The 23,821-nt window shown below is 44.4% G+C and overlaps 1 protein-coding gene and 2 long non-coding RNA genes across 7 annotated transcripts in view; 2 read left to right on the top strand and 1 right to left on the bottom strand.

The window, feature by feature from the left end:
- The window catches only part of LOC149450174 (uncharacterized), a 46,913-nt gene extending 37,138 nt beyond the window's left edge, over nt 1-9,775 (bottom strand). Inside the window, exon 1 of the long non-coding RNA XR_016315301.1 lies at nt 8,961-9,775. This is a non-coding gene — a long non-coding RNA (uncharacterized LOC149450174). The remainder of the gene's footprint in view (nt 1-8,960) is intronic.
- Nucleotides 1-23,821, top strand: part of LOC149450175 (threonine synthase-like 2) — a 164,784-nt gene that overhangs the window by 34,067 nt on the left and 106,896 nt on the right. The window lies entirely within an intron of this gene.
- LOC149450177 (uncharacterized) overlaps nt 16,992-23,821 on the top strand; it is a 29,950-nt gene continuing 23,120 nt past the window's right edge. Inside the window, exon 1 of the long non-coding RNA XR_016315300.1 lies at nt 16,992-17,594. This is a non-coding gene — a long non-coding RNA (uncharacterized LOC149450177). The remainder of the gene's footprint in view (nt 17,595-23,821) is intronic.

Raw genomic sequence — 23,821 nt, forward strand, 5'->3', positions numbered from 1 at the left:
AACGAAGAGTTGGAACTCTGCACTGCTGTCCCGTCGGCGTGACCAGTCTCGACTGTAAAACGGGGAAGAAGGTATACCCCTATACGGAGGATAGACAGCAGGACCTTTTTGCCCGGAGTATCAGCTTTACAGCCAATCACCCGTTTTATCCTTGATCCATAGAAAAATAGACAGACAAATATATAGATAGATACCGTATTTGCTGGCGTATGAGACGACTGGGCATATAAGACGACCCCCTACTTTTCCTGTTAAAATATAGGGTTTGAGCTATACTCGCCGTATAAGACTACCCCTATTCCAACGCACACCAAATAAAAATGAAAAAACATCAGATTTGATTTCAATATGGTATGGTATTTCAGTATGTTATTCCAATGATGGGGTGCTATTCCTCCCACTGACACCAATGATGGGGCATGATTCCTCCCACTGATACCAATGATGAGGCACTACTCCTCCCACTGACAACAATGATGGGGCACTATTCCTCCCACTGATACCAATGATGGGGCGCTATTCCTCCCACTGATACCAATGATGGGACACTATTCCTCCCACTGACACCAATGATGGTGCCCCATCATTAGTGTCAGTGTGTGAGGAATAGTGTCCCATCATTAGTGTCAGTGGGAGGAATAGTGCCCCATCATTAGTCAGTGGGAGGAATAGTGCCCCATCATTGGTGTCAGTGGGAGGATAGTGCCCCATCATTGGTGTCAGTGGGAAGAATCGTGCCCCATCATTGGTGTCAGTGGGAGGAATAGTGCCCCATCATTGGTGTCAGTCGGAGGAATAGTGCCCCATCTTTGGTGTCAGTCGGAGGAATAGTGCCCCATCATTGGTGTCAGTGGGAGGAATAGTGCCCCGTCATTGGTGTCAGTGGGAGGAATAGTGCCCCGTCATTGGTGTCAGTGGGAGGAATAGTGCCCCATCATTGGTGTCAGTGGGAGGAATAGTGCCCCATCATTGGTGTCAGTGGGAGGAATAGTGCTCCATCATTAGTGTCAGTGGGAGGAATAGTGCCCCATCATTGGTATCAGTGGCAGGAATAGTGCCCCATCATTGGTGTCAGTGGGAGGAATAGTGCCCCATCATTGGTGTCAGTGGGGGGAATAGTGCCCCATCATTGGTGTCAGTGGGAGGAATAGTGCCCCATCATTGGTATCAGTGGCAGGAATTGCGCCCCATCATTGGTGTCAGTGGGAGGAATAGCGCCCCATCGTTGGTATCAGTGGAAGGAATAGTGCCCCATCGTTGGTGTCAGTGGGGAGGAGGAATAGTGCCCCATCGTTGCTGTCAGTGGGGAGGAGGAATAGTGTCCCATCATTGGTGTCAGTGGGGAGAATAGTGCCCCATCATTGGTATCAGTGGGGAGAATAGTGCCCCATCGTTGGTGTCAGTGGGGGAGGAATAGTGCCCCATCATTGGTATCAGTGGGGAGAAAAGTGCCCCATCGTTGGTGTCAGTGGGGAGGAGGAATAGTGTCCCATTGTTGGTGTTAGTGGGGAGGAGGAATAGTGTCCCATCGTTGGTGTCAGTGGGGAGGAACAGCGCCCCATCATTAGTGTCAGTGGGGGAGAGGAGCGGCTGCTCCTTCTTTCAGTACGGCTGCTTGATTTTCGTGAGGCCGTTCGGCTCCGCCTTCTCGCCGGTGATTGGTCGCCGCGCTGGCGCCCAATCACCGGTGAGGAGGCGGAGCCGAGCGACCATCGAGCGGCCGAACTGAAAGAAGGAGCAGCCGCGCTTCCTGGACCGGATCATCGTGGGACCGGGACCGGAGCCAGGTAAGGTGCAGCAGCCCCTCTGCCCACCCCTGTACTTAGTGTCCAGCGTATAAGACGACCCCCGACTTTTCAGAAGATTTTCAGGCGTTCAAAAGTCATCTTATACGCCGGCAAATACGGTAGATCCCAACCAGGAAAACCCGCTTTTACCCCAGAGTAAACTCAGACCAAATAATGTGCTAGAGAAGTAATCCACTCTGGCCAGAGCACAACACATTTAAAAAACACACAATACTGACAGGAACATTAGACTATACATGCTCAACATGTTTTTGGCTCACATATTTTTCATTGCTTATTCACAATCAAAGTAAAAAACTTAAGACTGACAAACACTGTGTACTCTAAACAGTATATGTTACTCCTGTCCCCTTCTTTGCATTGTCTATGCTGTGCATTAAACTTTTCTCTTTTCGTTGTATAGTGTATGTTACACTGTACATTATACTTTTGACCCATTCTCTGTATAGTGTATGTTGTACGTTGTACTCCTGACCTTTTTTCTGTATAGTCTTTATTGTACATTAAAACGCTATGCTTCACATTACACTTCTGACCTCTTCTCAACAATATGTGATTCTTTGATATGAAGGGCTTATGGAGCTTCTATACTGTTCGCAAGTACGTCTCTTAGCGGCTGATCCTTCTTGGCTGATCCCTCTCCTAGGTCGATCGCTGTGTAAAGAGGTAGATCGTTTCTTAGAGTTCGGAAACGAAGAGTTGGAACTCTGCACTGCTGTCCCGTCGGTGTGCCCAGTCTCGACTGTAAAACGGGGAAGAAGGTATACCCCTTTACGGAGGATAGACAGCAGGGCCTTTTTGCCCGGAGTATCAGCTTTACAGCCAATCACCCGTTTTATCCTTGATCCATAGAAAAATAGGCAGACAAATATATAGATAGATAGATCCCAAGCGGGCAAACCCGCTTTTACCCCAGAGTAAACTCAGACCAAATAATGTGCTAGAGAAGTAATCCACTCTGGCCAGAGCACAACACATTTAAAAAACACACAATACTGACAAGAACATTAGACGACACATGCTCAGCATGTTTTTGGCTCACATATTTTTCATTGCTTATTCACAATCAAAGTAATAAACTTAAGACCAACAAACACTAACTGTGTACTTTAAACAGTATATGTTACTCCTGGCCCCTTCTCTGCATTGTCTATGCTGTGCATTAAAATCCTCTCTTTTCTTTGTATAGTGTATGTTACACTGTACATGATACTTTTGACCCATTCTCTGTATAGTGTATGTTGTACGTTGTACTCCTGACCTTTTTTCTGTATAGTCTTTATTGTACATTAAAACGCTATGCTTCACATTACACTTCTGACCTCTTCTCAACAATATGTGATTCTTTGATATGAAGGGCTTATGGAGCTTCTATACTGTTCGCAAGTACGTCTCTTAGCGGCTGATCCTTCTTTCTTGGCTGATCCCTTTCCTAGGTCGATCGCTGTGTAAAGAGGTAGATCGTTTCTTAGAGTTCAGAAACGAAGAGTTGGAACTCTGCACTGCTGTCCCGTCGGCGTGCCCAGTCTCGACTGTAAAACGGGGAAGAAGGTATACCCCTTTACGGAGGATAGACAGCAGGGCCTTTTTGCCCGGAGTATCAGCTTTACAGCCAATCACCCATTTTATCCTTGATCCATAGAAAAATAGACAGACAAATATATAGATAGATAGATCCCAAGCGGGCAAACCCGCTTTTACCCCAGAGTAAACGCAGACCAAATAATGTGCTAGAGAAGTAATCCACTCTGGCCAGAGCACAATACTGACAAGAACATTAGACGCCACACGCTCAACATGTTTTTGGCTCACATATTTTTCATTGCTTATTCACAATCAAAGTAATAAACTTAAGACCAACCAACACTAACTGTGTACTTTAAACAGTATATGTTACTCCTGGCCCCTTCTCTGCATTGTCTATGCTGTGCATTAAAATCCACTCTTTTCTTTGTATAGTGTATGTTACACTGTACATTATACTTTTGACCCATTCTCTGTCTAGTGTCTGTTGTACGTTTTACTCCTGACCTTTTTTCTGTATAGTCTTTATTGTACATTAAAACGCTATGCTTCACATTACACTTCTGACCTCTTCTCAAGAAATTGTGATTCTTTGATATGAAGGGCTTATGGAGCTTCTATACTGTTCGCAAGTACGTCTCTTAGCGGCTGATCCTTCTTGGCTGATCCCTCTCCTAGGTTGATCGCTGTGTAAAGAGGTAGATCGTTTCTTAGAGTTCGGAAACGAAGAGTTGGAACTCTGCACTGCTGTCCCGTCGGTGTGCCCAGTCTCGACTGTAAAACGGGGAAGAAGGTATACCCCTTTACGGAGGATAGACAGCAGGGCCTTTTTGCCCGGAGTATCAGCTTTACAGCCAATCACCCGTTTTATCCTTGATCCATAGAAAAATAGGCAGACAAATATATAGATAGATAGATCCCAAGCGGGCAAACCCGCTTTTACCCCAGAGTAAACTCAGACCAAATAATGTGCTAGAGAAGTAATCCACTCTGGCCAGAGCACAACACATTTAAAAAACACACAATACTGACAAGAACATTAGACGACACATGCTCAACATGTTTTTGGCTCACATATTTTTCATTGCTTATTCACAATCAAAGTAATAAACTTAAGACCGACAAACACTAACTGTGTACTTTAAACAGTATATGTTACTCCTGGCCCCTTCTCTGCATTGTCTATGCTGTGCATTAAACTTTTCTCTTTTCGTTGTATAGTGTATGTTACACAGTACATTATACTTTTGACCCATTCTCTGTATAGTGTATGTTGTACGTTGTACTCCTGACCTTTTTTCTGTATAGTCTTTATTGTACATTAAATCGGCATACTTCACATTACACTTCTGACCTTTTCTCAAAAAATTCTTATTCTTTGATATGAAGGGCTTATGGAGCTTCTATACTGTTCGCAAGTACGTCTCTTAGCGGCTGATCCTTCTTGGCTGATCCCTCTCCTAGGTTGATCGCTGTGTAAAGAGGTAGATCGTTTCTTAGAGTTCGGAAACGAAGAGTTGGAACTCTGCACTGCTGTCCCGTCGGTGTGCCCAGTCTCGACTGTAAAACGGGGAAGAAGGTATACCCCTTTACGGAGGATAGACAGCAGGGCCTTTTTGCCCGGAGTATCAGCTTTACAGCCAATCACCCGTTTTATCCTTGATCCATAGAAAAATAGGCAGACAAATATATCGATAGATAGATCCCAAGCGGGCAAACCCGCTTTTACCCCAGAGTAAACTCAGACCAAATAATGTGCTAGAGAAGTAATCCACTCTGGCCAGAGCACAACACATTTAAAAAACACACAATACTGACAAGAACATTAGACGACACATGCTCAACATGTTTTTGGCTCACATATTTTTCATTGCTTATTCACAATCAAAGTAATAAACTTAAGACCGACAAACACTAACTGTGTACTTTAAACAGTATATGTTACTCCTGGCCCCTTCTCTGCATTGTCTATGCTGTGCATTAAAATCCTCTCTTTTCTTTGTATAGTGTATGTTACACTGTACATTATACTTTTGACCCATTCTCTGTATAGTGTATGTTGTACGTTGTACTCCTGACCTTTTTTCTGTATAGTCTTTATTGTACATTAAAACGCTATGCTTCACATTACACTTCTGACCTCTTCTCAACAAATTGTGATTCTTTGATATGAAGGGCTTATGGAGCTTCTATACTGTTCGCAAGTACGTCTCTTAGCGGCTGATCCTTCTTTCTTGGCTGATCCCTCTCCTAGGTCGATCGCTGTGTAAAGAGGTAGATCGTTTCTTAGAGTTCGGAAACGAAGAGTTGGAACTCTGCACTGCTGTCCCGTCGGCGTGCCCAGTCTCGACTGTAAAACGGGGAAGAAGGTATACCCCTTTACGGAGGATAGACAGCAGGGCCTTTTTGCCCGGAGTATCAGCTTTACAGCCAATCACCCGTTTTATCCTTGATCCATAGAAAAATAGACAGACAAATATATAGATAGATAGATCTCAAGCCGGCAAACCCGCTTTTACCCCAGAGTAAACTCAGACCAAATAATGTGCTAGAGAAGTAATCCACTCTGACCAGAGCACAACACATTTAAAAAACACACAATACTGACAAGAACATTAGACGACACATGCTCAGCATGTTTTTGGCTCACATATTTTTCATTGCTTATTCACAATCAAAGTAATAAACTTAAGACCGACAAACACTAACTGTGTACTTTAAACAGTATATGTTACTCCTGGCCCCTTCTCTGCATTGTCTATGCTGTGCATTAAAATCCTCTCTTTTCTTTGTATAGTGTATGTTACACTGTACATGATACTTTTGACCCATTCTCTGTATAGTGTATGTTGTACGTTGTACTCCTGACCTTTTTTCTGTATAGTCTTTATTGTACATTAAAACGCTATGCTTCACATTACACTTCTGACCTCTTCTCAACAATATGTGATTCTTTGATATGAAGGGCTTATGGAGCTTCTATACTGTTCGCAAGTACGTCTCTTAGCGGCTGATCCTTCTTTCTTGGCTGATCCCTTTCCTAGGTCGATCGCTGTGTAAAGAGGTAGATCGTTTCTTAGAGTTCAGAAACGAAGAGTTGGAACTCTGCACTGCTGTCCCGTCGGCGTGCCCAGTCTCGACTGTAAAACGGGGAAGAAGGTATACCCCTTTACGGAGGATAGACAGCAGGGCCTTTTTGCCCGGAGTATCAGCTTTACAGCCAATCACCCGTTTTATCCTTGATCCATAGAAAAATAGACAGACAAATATATAGATAGATAGATCCCAAGCGGGCAAACCCGCTTTTACCCCAGAGTAAACTCAGACTAAATAAGGTGCTAGAGAAGTAATCCACTCTGGCCAGAGCACAACACATTTAAAAAACACACAATACTGACAAGAACATTAGACGACACATGCTCAGCATGTTTTTGGCTCACATATTTTTCATTGCTTATTCACAATCAAAGTAATAAACTTAAGACCGACAAACACTAACTGTGTACTTTAAACAGCATATGTTACTCCTGGCCCCTTCTCTGCATTGTCTATGCTGTGCATTAAAATCCTCTCTTTTCTTTGTATAGTGTATGTTACACTGTACATGATACTTTTGACCCATTCTCTGTATAGTGTATGTTGTACGTTGTACTCCTGACCTTTTTTCTGTATAGTCTTTATTGTACATTAAAACGCTATGCTTCACATTACACTTCTGACCTCTTCTCAACAATATGTGATTCTTTGATATGAAGGGCTTATGGAGCTTCTATACTGTTCGCAAGTACGTCTCTTAGCGGCTGATCCTTCTTTCTTGGCTGATCCCTTTCCTAGGTCGATCGCTGTGTAAAGAGGTAGATCGTTTCTTAGAGTTCAGAAACGAAGAGTTGGAACTCTGCACTGCTGTCCCGTCGGCGTGCCCAGTCTCGACTGTAAAACGGGGAAGAAGGTATACCCCTTTACGGAGGATAGACAGCAGGGCCTTTTTGCCCGGAGTATCAGCTTTACAGCCAATCACCCATTTTATCCTTGATCCATAGAAAAATAGACAGACAAATATATAGATAGATAGGTCCCAAGCGGGCAAACCCGCTTTTACCCCAGAGTAAACTCAGACCAAATAATGTGCTAGAGAAGTAATCCACTCTGGCCAGAGCACAATACTGACAAGAACATTAGACGCCACACGCTCAACATGTTTTTGGCTCACATATTTTTCATTGCTTATTCACAATCAAAGTAATAAACTTAAGACCGACCAACACTAACTGTGTACTTTAAACAGTATATGTTACTCCTGGCCCCTTCTCTGCATTGTCTATGCTGTGCATTAAAATCCACTCTTTTCTTTGTATAGTGTATGTTACACTGTACATTATACTTTTGACCCATTCTCTGTCTAGTGTATGTTGTACGTTTTACTCCTGACCTTTTTTCTGTATAGTCTTTATTGTACATTAAAACGCTATGCTTCACATTACACTTCTGACCTCTTCTCAACAAATTGTGATTCTTTGATATGAAGGGCTTATGGAGCTTCTATACTGTTCGCATGTACGTCTCTTAGCGGCTGATCCTTCTTGGCTGATCCCTCTCCTAGGTCGATCGCTGTGTAAAGAGGTAGATCGTTTCTTAGAGTTCGGAAACGAAGAGTTGGAACTCTGCACTGCTGTCCCGTCGGCGTGCCCAGTCTCGACTGTAAAACGGGGAAGAAGGTATACCCCTTTACGGAGGATAGACAGCAGGGCCTTTTTGCCCGGAGTATCAGCTTTACAGCCAATCACCCGTTTTATCCTTGATCCATAGAAAAATAGGCAGACAAATATATAGATAGATAGATCCCAAGCGGGCAAACCCGCTTTTACCCCAGAGTAAACTCAGACCAAATAATGTGCTAGAGAAGTAATCCACTCTGGCCAGAGCACAACACATTTAAAAAACACACAATACTGACAAGAACATTAGACGACACATGCTCAACATGTTTTTGGCTCACATATTTTTCATTGCTTATTCACAATCAAAGTAATAAACTTAAGACCGACAAACACTAACTGTGTACTTTAAACAGTATATGTTACTCCTGGCCCCTTCTCTGCATTGTCTATGCTGTGCATTAAAATCCTCTCTTTTCTTTGTATAGTGTATGTTACACTGTACATGATACTTTTGACCCATTCTCTGTATAGTGTATGTTGTACGTTGTACTCCTGACCTTTTTTCTGTATAGTCTTTATTGTACATTAAAACGCTATGCTTCACATTACACTTCTGACCTCTTCTCAACAATATGTGATTCTTTGATATGAAGGGCTTATGGAGCTTCTATACTGTTCGCAAGTACGTCTCTTAGCGGCTGATCCTTCTTTCTTGGCTGATCCCTTTCCTAGGTCGATCGCTGTGTAAAGAGGTAGATCGTTTCTTAGAGTTCAGAAACGAAGAGTTGGAACTCTGCACTGCTGTCCCGTCGGCGTGCCCAGTCTCGACTGTAAAACGGGGAAGAAGGTATACCCCTTTACGGAGGATAGACAGCAGGGCCTTTTTGCCCGGAGTATCAGCTTTACAGCCAATCACCCATTTTATCCTTGATCCATAGAAAAATAGACAGACAAATATATAGATAGATACAGTTGTGACCAAAATTATTCAACCCCCAATGCTGTAAAGGGGTTTAGGGACTATAGTGTACATTTGGAATTGTATTCAGAATCAAATCCTACAAGGACGTTGTAACTACCCAAATGCAACTAAAATGACATCAATTGTTTATGTAATACAGTAGTAAATGGTTCTTATGTGGTTTCTTCATTGCCACAATTATTCAACCCCTTAAAGACTACCACTCTGAAGAACAGAGGTTCATACAGGTGCTTTCCATCAGGTATTGAAAACACCTGTGGATGTCACCGAGCAGCAATCAAGCATAATAAGCACCAATTAGGCAGCTTTAAAATGACTGTGATACTCAGCTCCTTCTAGACATTTACTGGTGTGGTTACAAACATGGTGAAGGCAAGAGAATGGTCCAGGAAGACAAGAGAAGAGGTGATTTCTCTTCACAGGAAGGGCAATGGCTATAAGAAGATTGCAAAGATGTTAAACATACCAAGAGACACCTTAGGAAGCATCATTCGCAAATTCAAGGCAAAGGGCACTGTTGAAACGCTACCTGGTCGTGGCAGAAAGAAGATGCTGACTTCGACTGCTGTGCGCTACCTGAAGCGTAGAGTGGAGAGAAGTCCCCGTGTGACTGCTGAGGAACTGAGAAAAGATTTGTCAGATGTGGGTACAGAAGTTTCAGCCCAGACAATAAGACGCACACTGCGTAATGAAGGCCTCCGTGCCAGAACTCCCAGGCGTACCCCCTTGCTGTCTCCAAAGAATAAGAAGAGTCGACTGCAGTATGCCAAAAGCCATGTGGACAAACCACAAAAGTTGTGGGATAGTGTTCTGTGGACTGATGAAACAAAATTACAGTTGTGACCAAAATTATTCAACCCCCACTGAAATTGAGTGTTTTGGCCAGTTTGACATTGCTTTTGATCATTCAGTCATCTTGCTTACATTTACATTAAAGAGGCACTTGTAGGTCAGACAAATATAACATAACAGTTATAATGAAATAACCACAAATGTCTTTTCTGTGCTCACAGCATTATCAGTTTTATTCAACCCCCAAGTGACATTCAATCTTAGTACTTAGTACAGCATCCTTTTACAGTTATAACAGCTTTTAAACGTGAAGCATAGCTTGACACAAGTGTCTTGCAGCGATCTACGGGTATCTTCGCCCATTCTTCATGGGCAAAGGCCTCCAGTTCAGTCACATTCTTAGGCTTGCGCACTGCAACTGCTTTCTTTAAGTCCCACCAGAGGTTCTCAATCGGATTTAAGTCTGGTGACTGCGATGGCCACTCCAAAATGTTCCAGCCTTTCCTCTGCAACCATGCTCTAGTGGACTTGGAGGTATGCTTGGGATCATTGTCCTGTTGAAAGGTCCAACGTCTCCCAAGCCTCAGGTGTGTGACGGACTGCATCACGTTTCCATCCAATATCTCCTGGTACTGAAGAGAATTCATGGTACCTTGCACACGCTGAAGCTTCCCTGTACCTGCAGAAGCAAAACAGCCCCAAAGCATGATTGACCCTCCACCATGCTTCACAGTAGGCAAGGTGTTCTTTTCATCATAGGCCTTGTTCTTCCTCCTCCAAACATAGCGTTGATCCATGGGCCCAAACAGTTCTAATTTTGTTTCATCAGTCCACAGAACACTATCCCACAACTTTTGTGGTTTGTCCACATGGCTTTTGGCATACTGCAGTCGACTCTTCTTATTCTTTGGAGACAGCAAGGGGGTACGCCTGGGAGTTCTGGCACGGAGGCCTTCATTACGCAGTGTGCGTCTTATTGTCTGGGCTGAAACTTCTGTACCCACATCTGACAAATCTTTTCTCAGTTCCTCAGCAGTCACACGGGGACTTCTCTCCACTCTACGCTTCAGGTAGCGCACAGCAGTCGAAGTCAGCATCTTCTTTCTGCCACGACCAGGTAGCGTTTCAACAGTGCCCTTTGCCTTGAATTTGCGAATGATGCTTCCTAAGGTGTCTCTTGGTATGTTTAACATCTTTGCAATCTTCTTATAGCCATTGCCCTTCCTGTGAAGAGAAATCACCTCTTCTCTTGTCTTCCTGGACCATTCTCTTGCCTTCACCATGTTTGTAACCACACCAGTAAATGTCTAGAAGGAGCTGAGTATCACAGTCATTTTAAAGCTGCCTAATTGGTGCTTATTATGCTTGATTGCTGCTCGGTGACATCCACAGGTGTTTTCAATACCTGATGGAAAGCACCTGTATGAACCTCTGTTCTTCAGAGTGGTAGTCTTTAAGGGGTTGAATAATTGTGGCAATGAAGAAACCACATAAGAACCATTTACTACTGTATTACATAAACAATTGATGTCATTTTAGTTGCATTTGGGTAGTTACAACGTCCTTGTAGGATTTGATTCTGAATACAATTCCAAATGTACACTATAGTCCCTAAACCCCTTTACAGCATTGGGGGTTGAATAATTTTGGTCACAACTGTAGAACTGTTTGGGCCCATGGATCAACGCTATGTTTGGAGGAGGAAGAACAAGGCCTATGATGAAAAGAACACCTTGCCTACTGTGAAGCATGGTGGAGGGTCAATCATGCTTTGGGGCTGTTTTGCTTCTGCAGGTACAGGGAAGCTTCAGCGTGTGCAAGGTACCATGAATTCTCTTCAGTACCAGGAGATATTGGATGGAAACGTGATGCAGTCCGTCACACACCTGAGGCTTGGGAGACGTTGGACCTTTCAACAGGACAATGATCCCAAGCATACCTCCAAGTCCACTAGAGCATGGTTGCAGAGGAAAGGCTGGAACATTTTGGAGTGGCCATCGCAGTCACCAGACTTAAATCCGATTGAGAACCTCTGGTGGGACTTAAAGAAAGCAGTTGCAGTGCGCAAGCCTAAGAATGTGACTGAACTGGAGGCCTTTGCCCATGAAGAATGGGCGAAGATACCCGTAGATCGCTGCAAGACACTTGTGTCAAGCTATGCTTCACGTTTAAAAGCTGTTATAACTGTAAAAGGATGCTGTACTAAGTACTAAGATTGAATGTCACTTGGGGGTTGAATAAAACTGATAATGCTGTGAGCACAGAAAAGACATTTGTGGTTATTTCATTATAACTGTTATGTTATATTTGTCTGACCTACAAGTGCCTCTTTAATGTAAATGTAAGCAAGATGACTGAATGATCAAAAGCAATGTCAAACTGGCCAAAACACTCAATTTCAGTGGGGGTTGAATAATTTTGGTCACAACTGTAGATCCCAAGCGGGCAAACCCGCTTTTACCCCAGAGTAAACTCAGACCAAATAATGTACTAGAGAAGTAATCCACTCTGGCCAGAGCACAATACTGACAAGAACATTAGACGCCACACGCTCAACATGTTTTTGGCTCACATATTTTTCATTGCTTATTCACAATCAAAGTAATAAACTTAAGACCGACCAACACTAACTGTGTACTTTAAACAGTATATGTTACTCCTGGCCCCTTCTCTGCATTGTCTATGCTGTGCATTAAAATCCACTCTTTTCTTTGTATAGTGTATGTTACACTGTACATTATACTTTTGACCCATTCTCTGTCTAGTGTATGTTGTACGTTTTACTCCTGACCTTTTTTCTGTATAGTCTTTATTGTACATTAAAACGCTATGCTTCACATTACACTTCTGACCTCTTCTCAACAAATTGTGATTCTTTGATATGAAGGGCTTATGGAGCTTCTATACTGTTCGCAAGTACGTCTCTTAGCGGCTGATCCTTCTTGGCTGATCCCTCTCCTAGGTCGATCGCTGTGTAAAGAGGTAGATCGTTTCTTAGAGTTCGGAAACGAAGAGTTGGAACTCTGCACTGCTGTCCCGTCGGCGTGCCCAGTCTCGACTGTAAAACGGGGAAGAAGGTATACCCCTTTACGGAGGATAGACAGCAGGGCCTTTTTGCCCGGAGTATCAGCTTTACAGCCAATCACCCATTTTATCCTTGATCCATAGAAAAATAGACAGACAAATATATAGATAGATAGATCCCAAGCGGGCAAACCCGCTTTTACCCCAGAGTAAACTCAGACCAAATAATGTGCTAGAGAAGTAATCCACTCTGGCCAGAGCACAACACATTTAAAAAACACACAATACTGACAAGAACATTAGACGACACATGCTCAGCATGTTTTTGGCTCACATATTTTTCATTGCTTATTCACAATCAAAGTAATAAACTTAAGACCGACAAACACTAACTGTGTACTTTAAACAGCATATGTTACTCCTGGCCCCTTCTCTGCATTGTCTATGCTGTGCATTAAAATCCTCTCTTTTCTTTGTATAGTGTATGTTACACTGTACATGATACTTTTGACCCATTCTCTGTATAGTGTATGTTGTACGTTGTACTCCTGACCTTTTTTCTGTATAGTCTTTATTGTACATTAAAACGCTATGCTTCACATTACACTTCTGACCTCTTCTCAACAAATTGTGATTCTTTGATATGAAGGGCTTATGGAGCTTCTATACTGTTCGCAAGTACGTCTCTTAGCGGCTGATCCTTCTTTCTTGGCTGATCCCTTTCCTAGGTCGATCGCTGTGTAAAGAGGTAGATCGTTTCTTAGAGTTCAGAAACGAAGAGTTGGAACTCTGCACTGCTGTCCCGTCGGCGTGCCCAGTCTCGACTGTAAAACGGGGAAGAAGGTATACCCCTTTACGGAGGATAGACAGCAGGGCCTTTTTGCCCGGAGTATCAGCTTTACAGCCAATCACCCATTTTATCCTTGATCCATAGAAAAATAGACAGACAAATACAGTCATGGCCGAAATTGTTGGCACCCTTGATATTTCTCCAGGAAATCATGTATTTCTCACGAAACGTATTGCATTAACACATGTTTTGCTATACACATGTTTATTCCCTTTGTGTGTATTGGGACAAAACAAAAAAAGGGAGGAAAGAAAGCAAATTCGACATAATGTCACACAAACCTCCAAAAATGGGCTGGACAAAAGTATTGGCACCCTTTCACAACTGCGGATAAATAAGAATGTTACAAGCATGTGATGCTCCTGTAAACTCACCTGGGGCAAGTAACAGGTGTGGGCAATATAGAAATCACACCTGAAAGCAGATAAAAAGGAGAGACGTTCACTTAACCTTTGCATTGTGTGTCTGTCTGTGCCACACTAAGCATGGACAACAGAAAGAGGAGACGAGAACTGTCTGAGGACCTGAGAACCAAAATTGTGGCAAAATATCAACAATCTCAAGGTTACAAGTCCATCTCCAGAGAACTAGATTTGCCTTTGTCCACAGTGCGCAACATTATCAAGAAGTTTGCAACCCATGGCACTGTAGCTAATCTCCCTGGTCGTGGACGGATGAGGAAAATTGATGAAAGATTGCAACGCAGAATAGTCCGGATGGTGGATAAGCAGCCCCAAACATGTTCCAAAGACATTCAAGCTGTCCTGCAGGCTCAGGGAGCATCAGTGTCAGCGCGAACTATCCGTCGACATTTAAATGAAATGAAACGCTATGGCAGGAGACCCAGGAGGACCCCACTGCTGACACAGAGACATAAAAAAGCAAGACTACAGTTTGCCAAAATGTACTTGAGTAAGCCAAAAGCCTTCTGGGAAAACGTCTTGTGGACAGATGAGACCAAGATAGAGCTTTTCGGTAAAGCACATCATTCTACTGTTTACCGAAAACGGAATGAGGCCTACAAAGAACAAAACACAGTACCTACGGTAAAATATGGTGGAGGTTCAATGATGTTTTGGGGTTGTTTTGCTGCCTCTGGCACTGGGTGCCTTGACTGTGTGCAAGGCATCATGAAATCTGAGGATTACCAAAGGATTTTGGGTCGCACTGTAGGGCCCAGTGTCAGAAAGCTGGGTTTGCGTCCAAGATCCTGGGTCTTCCAGCAGGACAATGACCCCAAACATACGTCAAAAAGCACTCAGAAATGGATGGCAAAGAAGCGCTGGAGAGTTCTGAAGTGGCCAGCAATGAGCCCAGATCTAAATCCCATTGAACACCTGTGGAGAGATCTTAAAATTGCTGTTGGGAAAAGGTGTCCTTCCAATAAGAGAGACCTGGAGCTGTTTGCAAAGGAAGAGTGGTCCAAAATTCCGGGTGAGAGGTGTCAGAAGCTTATTGATGGTTATAGGAAGCGACTGATTTCAGTTATGTTTTCCAAAGGGTGTGCAACCAAATATTAAGTTAAGGGTGCCAATACTTTTGTCCAGCCCATTTTTGGGGTTTTGTGTGACATTATGTCATATTTGCTTTTCTGCCTCTGTTTTATATTTGTTCCAATACATACAAAGGGAATAAACATGTGTATAGCAAAACATGTGTTAATGCAATACCTTTTTTGTGTGAAATACTTGATTTTCAGGAAAAATATCAAGGGTGCCAACAATTTCGGCCATGACTGTATATAGATAGATAGATCCCAAGCGGGCAAACCCGCTTTTACCCCAGAGTAAACTCAGACCAAATAATGTACTAGAGAAGTAATCCACTCTGGCCAGAGCACAATACTGACAAGAACATTAGACGCCACACGCTCAACATGTTTTTGGCTCACATATTTTTCATTGCTTATTCACAATCAAAGTAATAAACTTAAGACCGACCAACACTAACTGTGTACTTTAAACAGTATATGTTACTCCTGGCCCCTTCTCTGCATTGTCTATGCTGTGCATTAAAATCCACTCTTTTCTTTGTATAGTGTATGTTACACTGTACATTATACTTTTGACCCATTCTCTGTCTAGTGTATGTTGTACGTTTTACTCCTGACCTTTTTTCTGTATAGTCTTTATTGTACATTAAAACGCTATGCTTCACATTACACTTCTGACCTCTTCTCAACAAATTGTGATTCTTTGATATGAAGGGCTTATGGAGCTTCTATACTGTTCGCAAGTACGTCTCTTAGCGGCTGATCCTTCTTGGCTGATCCCTCTCCTAGGTCGATCGCTGTGTAAAGAGGTAGATCGTTTCTTAGAGTTCGGAAACGAAGAGTTGGAACTCTGCACTGCTGTCCCGTCGGCGTGCCCAGTCTCGACTGTAAAACGGGGAAGAAGGTATACCCCTTTACGGAGGATAGACAGCAGGGCCTTTTTGCCCGGAGTATCAGCTTTACAGCCAATCACCCGTTTTATCCTTGATCCATAGAAAAATAGACAGACAAATATATAGATAGATAGATCTCAAGCGGGCAAACCCGCTTTTACCCCAGAGTAAACTCAGACCAAATAATGTGCTAGAGAAGTAATCCACTCTGACCAGAGCACAACACATTTAAAAAACACACAATACTGACAAGAACATTAGACGACACATGCTCAGCATGTTTTTGGCTCACATATTTTTCATTGCTTATTCACAATCAAAGTAATAAACTTAAGACCGACAAACACTAACTGTGTACTTTAAACAGTATATGTTACTCCTGGCCCCTTCTCTGCATTGTCTATGCTGTGCATTAAAATCCTCTCTTTTCTTTGTATAGTGTATGTTACACTGTACATGATACTTTTGACCCATTCTCTGTATAGTGAATGTTGTACGTTGTACTCCTGACCTTTTTTCTGTATAGTCTTTATTGTACATTAAAACGCTATGCTTCACATTACATTTCTGACCTCTTCTCAACAATATGTGATTCTTTGATATGAAGGGCTTATGGAGCTTCTATACTGTTCGCAAGTACGTCTCTTAGCGGCTGATCCTTCTTTCTTGGCTGATCCCTTTCCTAGGTCGATCGCTGTGTAAAGAGGTAGATCGTTTCTTAGAGTTCAGAAACGAAGAGTTGGAACTCTGCACTGCTGTCCCGTCGGCGTGCCCAGTCTCGACTGTAAAACGGGGAAGAAGGTATACCCCTTTACGGAGGATAGACAGCAGGGCCTTTTTGCCCGGAGTATCAGCTTTACAGCCAATCACCCATTTTATCCTTGATCCATAGAAAAATAGACAGACAAATATATAGATAGATAGATCCCAAGCGGGCAAACCCGCTTTTACCCCAGAGTAAACTCAGACCAAATAATGTACTAGAGAAGTAATCCACTCTGGCCAGAGCACAATACTGACAAGAACATTAGACGCCACACGCTCAACATGTTTTTGGCTCACATATTTTTCATTGCTTATTCACAATCAAAGTAATAAACTTAAGACCGACCAACACTAACTGTGTACTTTAAACAGTATATGTTACTCCTGGCCCCTTCTCTGCATTGTCTATGCTGTGCATTAAAATCCACTCTTTTCTTTGTATAGTGTATGTTACACTGTACATTATACTTTTGACCCATTCTCTGTCTAGTGTATGTTGTACGTTTTACTCCTGACCTTTTTTCTGTATAGTCTTTATTGTACATTAAAACGCTATGCTTCACATTACACTTCTGACCTCTTCTCAACAAATTGTGATTCTTTGATATGAAGGGCTTATGGAGCTTCTATACTGTTCGCAAGTACATCTCTTAGCGGCTGATCCTTCTTTCTTGGCTGATCCCTTTCCTAGGTCGATCGCTGTGTGAAAAGGTAGATCGTTTCTTAGAGTTCGAAAACGAAGAGTTGGAACTCTGCACTGCTGTCCCGTCGGCGTGCCCAGTCTCGACTGTAAAACGGGGAAGAAGGTATACCCCTTTACGGAGGATAGACAGCAGGGCCTTTTTGCCCGGAGTATCAGCTTTACAGCCAATCACCCATTTTATCCTTGATCCATAGAAAAATAGACAGACAAATATATAGATAGATAGATCCCAAGCGGGCAAACCCGCTTTTACCCCAGAGTAAACTCAGACCAAATAATGTGCTAGAGAAGTAATCCACTCTGGCCAGAGCACAACACATTTAAAAAACACACAATACTGACAAGAACATTAGACGACACATGCTCAGCATGTTTTTGGCTCACATATTTTTCATTGCTTATTCACAATCAAAGTAATAAACTTAAGACCGACAAACACTAACTGTGTACTTTAAACAGCATATGTTACTCCTGGCCCCTTCTCTGCATTGTCTATGCTGTGCATTAAAATCCTCTCTTTTCTTTGTATAGTGTATGTTACACTGTACATGATACTTTTGACCCATTCTCTGTATAGTGTATGTTGTACGTTGTACTCCTGACCTTTTTTCTGTATAGTCTTTATTGTACATTAAAACGCTATGCTTCACATTACACTTCTGACCTCTTCTCAACAATATGTGATTCTTTGATATGAAGGGCTTATGGAGCTTCTATACTGTTCGCAAGTACGTCTCTTAGCGGCTGATCCTTCTTTCTTGGCTGATAAACTTAAGACCGACCAACACTAACTGTGTACTTTAAACAGTATATGTTACTTCTGGTGCATTCTCTGCATTGTCTATGCTGTGCATTAAAATCCTCTTTTTTCTTTGTATAGTGCAGCGGTTCTCAACCTGGGGGTCGCGACCCCTTTGGGGGTCGAACGACCATTTCCCAGGGGTCGCCTAAGACCATCGGAAAACACATATTTCCGATGGTCTTAGGAACCGAGACACCGCTGCTCTGTCTCGCGATCTGTGGGCGGGATGATATGCGCCCCTGTAACCTGGCCACACCTCCGGGATCACTCAACAGCTCCGCCTCCTCGCCGCTGATTGGCCACCGGAACTGTAGCTCAGGAGAGGCACACAGGTGGCCAATCACCGGCGAGGAGGTGGAGCTTGGAGAGGAGGAGCCGAGCGGCAGAGCGCGCAGATCGAAGAAGACCGAGGGAGCTCTGCAGGAGCGAGTAAAGAGGAGAGCGGCCAGAGAAGGAAGACAGCTGACAGGTAAGTGCAAATTTTGCTTCTGCAGGCTGTAGATGGGAGAGGGAGAGAGCGAGCCCAGGTTGGAGCAGGGGCCAGCAAGGTAAGTATCATTGGTGTCAGTGGAAGGGATAGTGCCCCATCATTTGTGTCACTAATACCAACGATGGGGCACTATTCCTCCCCCCACTGACACCAACGATGGGGCACTATTCCTCCCCCCACTGACACCAATGATAGGCACTATTCTTCCCCCCACTGACACCAACGATGGGGCACTATTCCTCCCACTGACACCAACAATGGGGCACTATTCCTCCCACTGACACCAACGATGGGGCACTATTCCTCCCACTGACACCAACGATGGGGCACTATTCCTCCCACTGACACCAACGATAAGGCACTATTCCTCCCACTGACACCAACGATGGGGCACTATTCCTCCCACTGACACCAACGATGGGGCACTATTCCTCCCACTGACACCAACGATGGGGCACTGTTCCTCCCACTGACACCAACGATGGGGCACTGTTCCTCCCACTGACACCAACGATGGGGCACTGTTCCTCCCACTGACACCAACGATGGGGCACTGTTCCTCCCACTGACACCAACGATGGGGCACTGTTCCTCCCACTGACACCAACGATGGGGCACTGTTCCTCCCACTGACACCAACGATGGGGCACTGTTCCTCCCACTGACACCAACGATGGGGCACTGTTCCTCCCACTGACACCAACGATGGGGCACTGTTCCTCCCACTGACACCAACGATGGGGCACTGTTCCTCGCACTGACACCAACGATGGGGCACTGTTCCTCCCACTGACACCAACGATGGGGCACTGTTCCTCCCACTGACACCAACGATGGGGCACTGTTCCTCCCACTGACACCAACGATGGGGCACTGTTCCTCCCACTGACACCAACGATGGGGCACTATTCCTCCCACTGACGCCAACGATGGGGCACTATTCCTCCCACTGACGCCAACGATGGGGCACTATTCCTCCCACTGACGCCAACGATGGGGCACTATTCCTCCCACTGACGCCAACGATGGGGCACTATTCCTCCCACTGACGCCAACGATGGGGCACTATTCCTCCCACTGACGCCAACGATGGGGCACTATTCCTCCCACTGACGCCAACGATGGGGCACTATTCCTCCCATTGACACCAACGATGGGGCACTATTCCTCCCACTAACGCCAAGGATGGGGCACTATTCCTCCCACTGACGCCAATGATGGGGCACTATTCCTCCCACTGACGCCAACGACGGGGCACTATTCCTCCCACTGACACCAACGACGGGGCACTATTCATCCCACTGATACCAACGATGGGACACTATTCCTCCCACTGACATCAGTGATGGGGCGCTAGTCCTCCCACTACAAAATTACAGTTCTGAAGTAGCAACGAAAATAATTTTATGGTTTGGGGGTCACCACAACATGAGGAACTGTATTAAGGGGTCGCGGCATTAGAAAGGTTGAGAACCACTGGTGTAGTGTATGTTACACTGTACATTATACTTTTGACCCATTCTCTGTATAGTGTATGTTGTACGTTGTACTCCTGACCTTTTTTCTGTATAGTCTTTATTGTACAATAAAACGCTATGCTTCACATTACACTTCTGACCTCTTCTCAACAAATTGTGATTCTTTGATATGAAGGGCTTATGGAGCTTCTATACTGCTCGCAAGTACGTCTCTTAGCGGCTGATCCTTCTTGGCTGATCCCTCTCCTAGGTCGATCGCTGTGTAAAGAGGTAGATCGTTTCTTAGAGTTCGGAAACGAAGAGTTGGAACTCTGCACTGCTGTCCCGTCGGCGTGCCCAGTCTCGACTGTAAAACGGGGAAGAAGGTATACCCCTATACGGAGGATAGACAGCAGGACCTTTTTGCCCGGAGTATCAGCTTTACAGCCAATCACCCGTTTTATCCTTGATCCATAGAAAAATAGACAGACAAATATATAGATAGATACCGTATTTGCTGGCGTATGAGACGACTGGGCATATAAGACGACCCCCTACTTTTCCTGTTAAAATATAGGGTTTGAGCTATACTCGCCGTATAAGACTACCCCTATTCCAACGCACACCAAATAAAAATGAAAAAACATCAGATTTGATTTCAATATGGTATGGTATTTCAGTATGTTATTCCAATGATGGGGTGCTATTCCTCCCACTGACACCAATGATGGGGCATGATTCCTCCCACTGATACCAATGATGAGGCACTACTCCTCCCACTGACAACAATGATGGGGCACTATTCCTCCCACTGATACCAATGATGGGGCGCTATTCCTCCCACTGATACCAATGATGGGACACTATTCCTCCCACTGACACCAATGATGGTGCCCCATCATTAGTGTCAGTGTGTGAGGAATAGTGTCCCATCATTAGTGTCAGTGGGAGGAATAGTGCCCCATCATTAGTCAGTGGGAGGAATAGTGCCCCATCATTGGTGTCAGTGGGAGGATAGTGCCCCATCATTGGTGTCAGTGGGAAGAATCGTGCCCCATCATTGGTGTCAGTGGGAGGAATAGTGCCCCATCATTGGTGTCAGTCGGAGGAATAGTGCCCCATCTTTGGTGTCAGTCGGAGGAATAGTGCCCCATCATTGGTGTCAGTGGGAGGAATAGTGCCCCGTCATTGGTGTCAGTGGGAGGAATAGTGCCCCGTCATTGGTGTCAGTGGGAGGAATAGTGCCCCATCATTGGTGTCAGTGGGAGGAATAGTGCCCCATCATTGGTGTCAGTGGGAGGAATAGTGCTCCATCATTAGTGTCAGTGGGAGGAATAGTGCCCCATCATTGGTATCAGTGGCAGGAATAGTGCCCCATCATTGGTGTCAGTGGGAGGAATAGTGCCCCATCATTGGTGTCAGTGGGGGGAATAGTGCCCCATCATTGGTGTCAGTGGGAGGAATAGTGCCCCATCATTGGTATCAGTGGCAGGAATTGCGCCCCATCATTGGTGTCAGTGGGAGGAATAGCGCCCCATCGTTGGTATCAGTGGAAGGAATAGTGCCCCATCGTTGGTGTCAGTGGGGAGGAGGAATAGTGCCCCATCGTTGCTGTCAGTGGGGAGGAGGAATAGTGTCCCATCATTGGTGTCAGTGGGGAGAATAGTGCCCCATCATTGGTATCAGTGGGGAGAATAGTGCCCCATCGTTGGTGTCAGTGGGGGAGGAATAGTGCCCCATCATTGGTATCAGTGGGGAGAAAAGTGCCCCATCGTTGGTGTCAGTGGGGAGGAGGAATAGTGTCCCATTGTTGGTGTTAGTGGGGAGGAGGAATAGTGTCCCATCGTTGGTGTCAGTGGGGAGGAACAGCGCCCCATCATTAGTGTCAGTGGGGGAGAGGAGCGGCTGCTCCTTCTTTCAGTACGGCTGCTTGATTTTCGTGAGGCCGTTCGGCTCCGCCTTCTCGCCGGTGATTGGTCGCCGCGCTGGCGCCCAATCACCGGTGAGGAGGCGGAGCCGAGCGACCATCGAGCGGCCGAACTGAAAGAAGGAGCAGCCGCGCTTCCTGGACCGGATCATCGTGGGACCGGGACCGGAGCCAGGTAAGGTGCAGCAGCCCCTCTGCCCACCCCTGTACTTAGTGTCCAGCGTATAAGACGACCCCCGACTTTTCAGAAGATTTTCAGGCGTTCAAAAGTCATCTTATACGCCGGCAAATACGGTAGATCCCAACCAGGAAAACCCGCTTTTACCCCAGAGTAAACTCAGACCAAATAATGTGCTAGAGAAGTAATCCACTCTGGCCAGAGCACAACACATTTAAAAAACACACAATACTGACAGGAACATTAGACTATACATGCTCAACATGTTTTTGGCTCACATATTTTTCATTGCTTATTCACAATCAAAGTAAAAAACTTAAGACTGACAAACACTGTGTACTCTAAACAGTATATGTTACTCCTGTCCCCTTCTTTGCATTGTCTATGCTGTGCATTAAACTTTTCTCTTTTCGTTGTATAGTGTATGTTACACTGTACATTATACTTTTGACCCATTCTCTGTATAGTGTATGTTGTACGTTGTACTCCTGACCTTTTTTCTGTATAGTCTTTATTGTACATTAAAACGCTATGCTTCACATTACACTTCTGACCTCTTCTCAACAATATGTGATTCTTTGATATGAAGGGCTTATGGAGCTTCTATACTGTTCGCAAGTACGTCTCTTAGCGGCTGATCCTTCTTGGCTGATCCCTCTCCTAGGTCGATCGCTGTGTAAAGAGGTAGATCGTTTCTTAGAGTTCGGAAACGAAGAGTTGGAACTCTGCACTGCTGTCCCGTCGGTGTGCCCAGTCTCGACTGTAAAACGGGGAAGAAGGTATACCCCTTTACGGAGGATAGACAGCAGGGCCTTTTTGCCCGGAGTATCAGCTTTACAGCCAATCACCCGTTTTATCCTTGATCCATAGAAAAATAGGCAGACAAATATATAGATAGATAGATCCCAAGCGGGCAAACCCGCTTTTACCCCAGAGTAAACTCAGACCAAATAATGTGCTAGAGAAGTAATCCACTCTGGCCAGAGCACAACACATTTAAAAAACACACAATACTGACAAGAACATTAGACGACACATGCTCAGCATGTTTTTGGCTCACATATTTTTCATTGCTTATTCACAATCAAAGTAATAAACTTAAGACCAACAAACACTAACTGTGTACTTTAAACAGTATATGTTACTCCTGGCCCCTTCTCTGCATTGTCTATGCTGTGCATTAAAATCCTCTCTTTTCTTTGTATAGTGTATGTTACACTGTACATGATACTTTTGACCCATTCTCTGTATAGTGTATGTTGTACGTTGTACTCCTGACCTTTTTTCTGTATAGTCTTTATTGTACATTAAAACGCTATGCTTCACATTACACTTCTGACCTCTTCTCAACAATATGTGATTCTTTGATATGAAGGGCTTATGGAGCTTCTATACTGTTCGCAAGTACGTCTCTTAGCGGCTGATCCTTCTTTCTTGGCTGATCCCTTTCCTAGGTCGATCGCTGTGTAAAGAGGT

Source organism: Staurois parvus, unplaced genomic scaffold (genome assembly GCF_062004578.1).
Source record: "Staurois parvus isolate SC_StPar_1 unplaced genomic scaffold, SC_StPar_1.0 ptg000581l, whole genome shotgun sequence".
NCBI lineage: Eukaryota > Metazoa > Chordata > Amphibia > Anura > Ranidae > Staurois > Staurois parvus.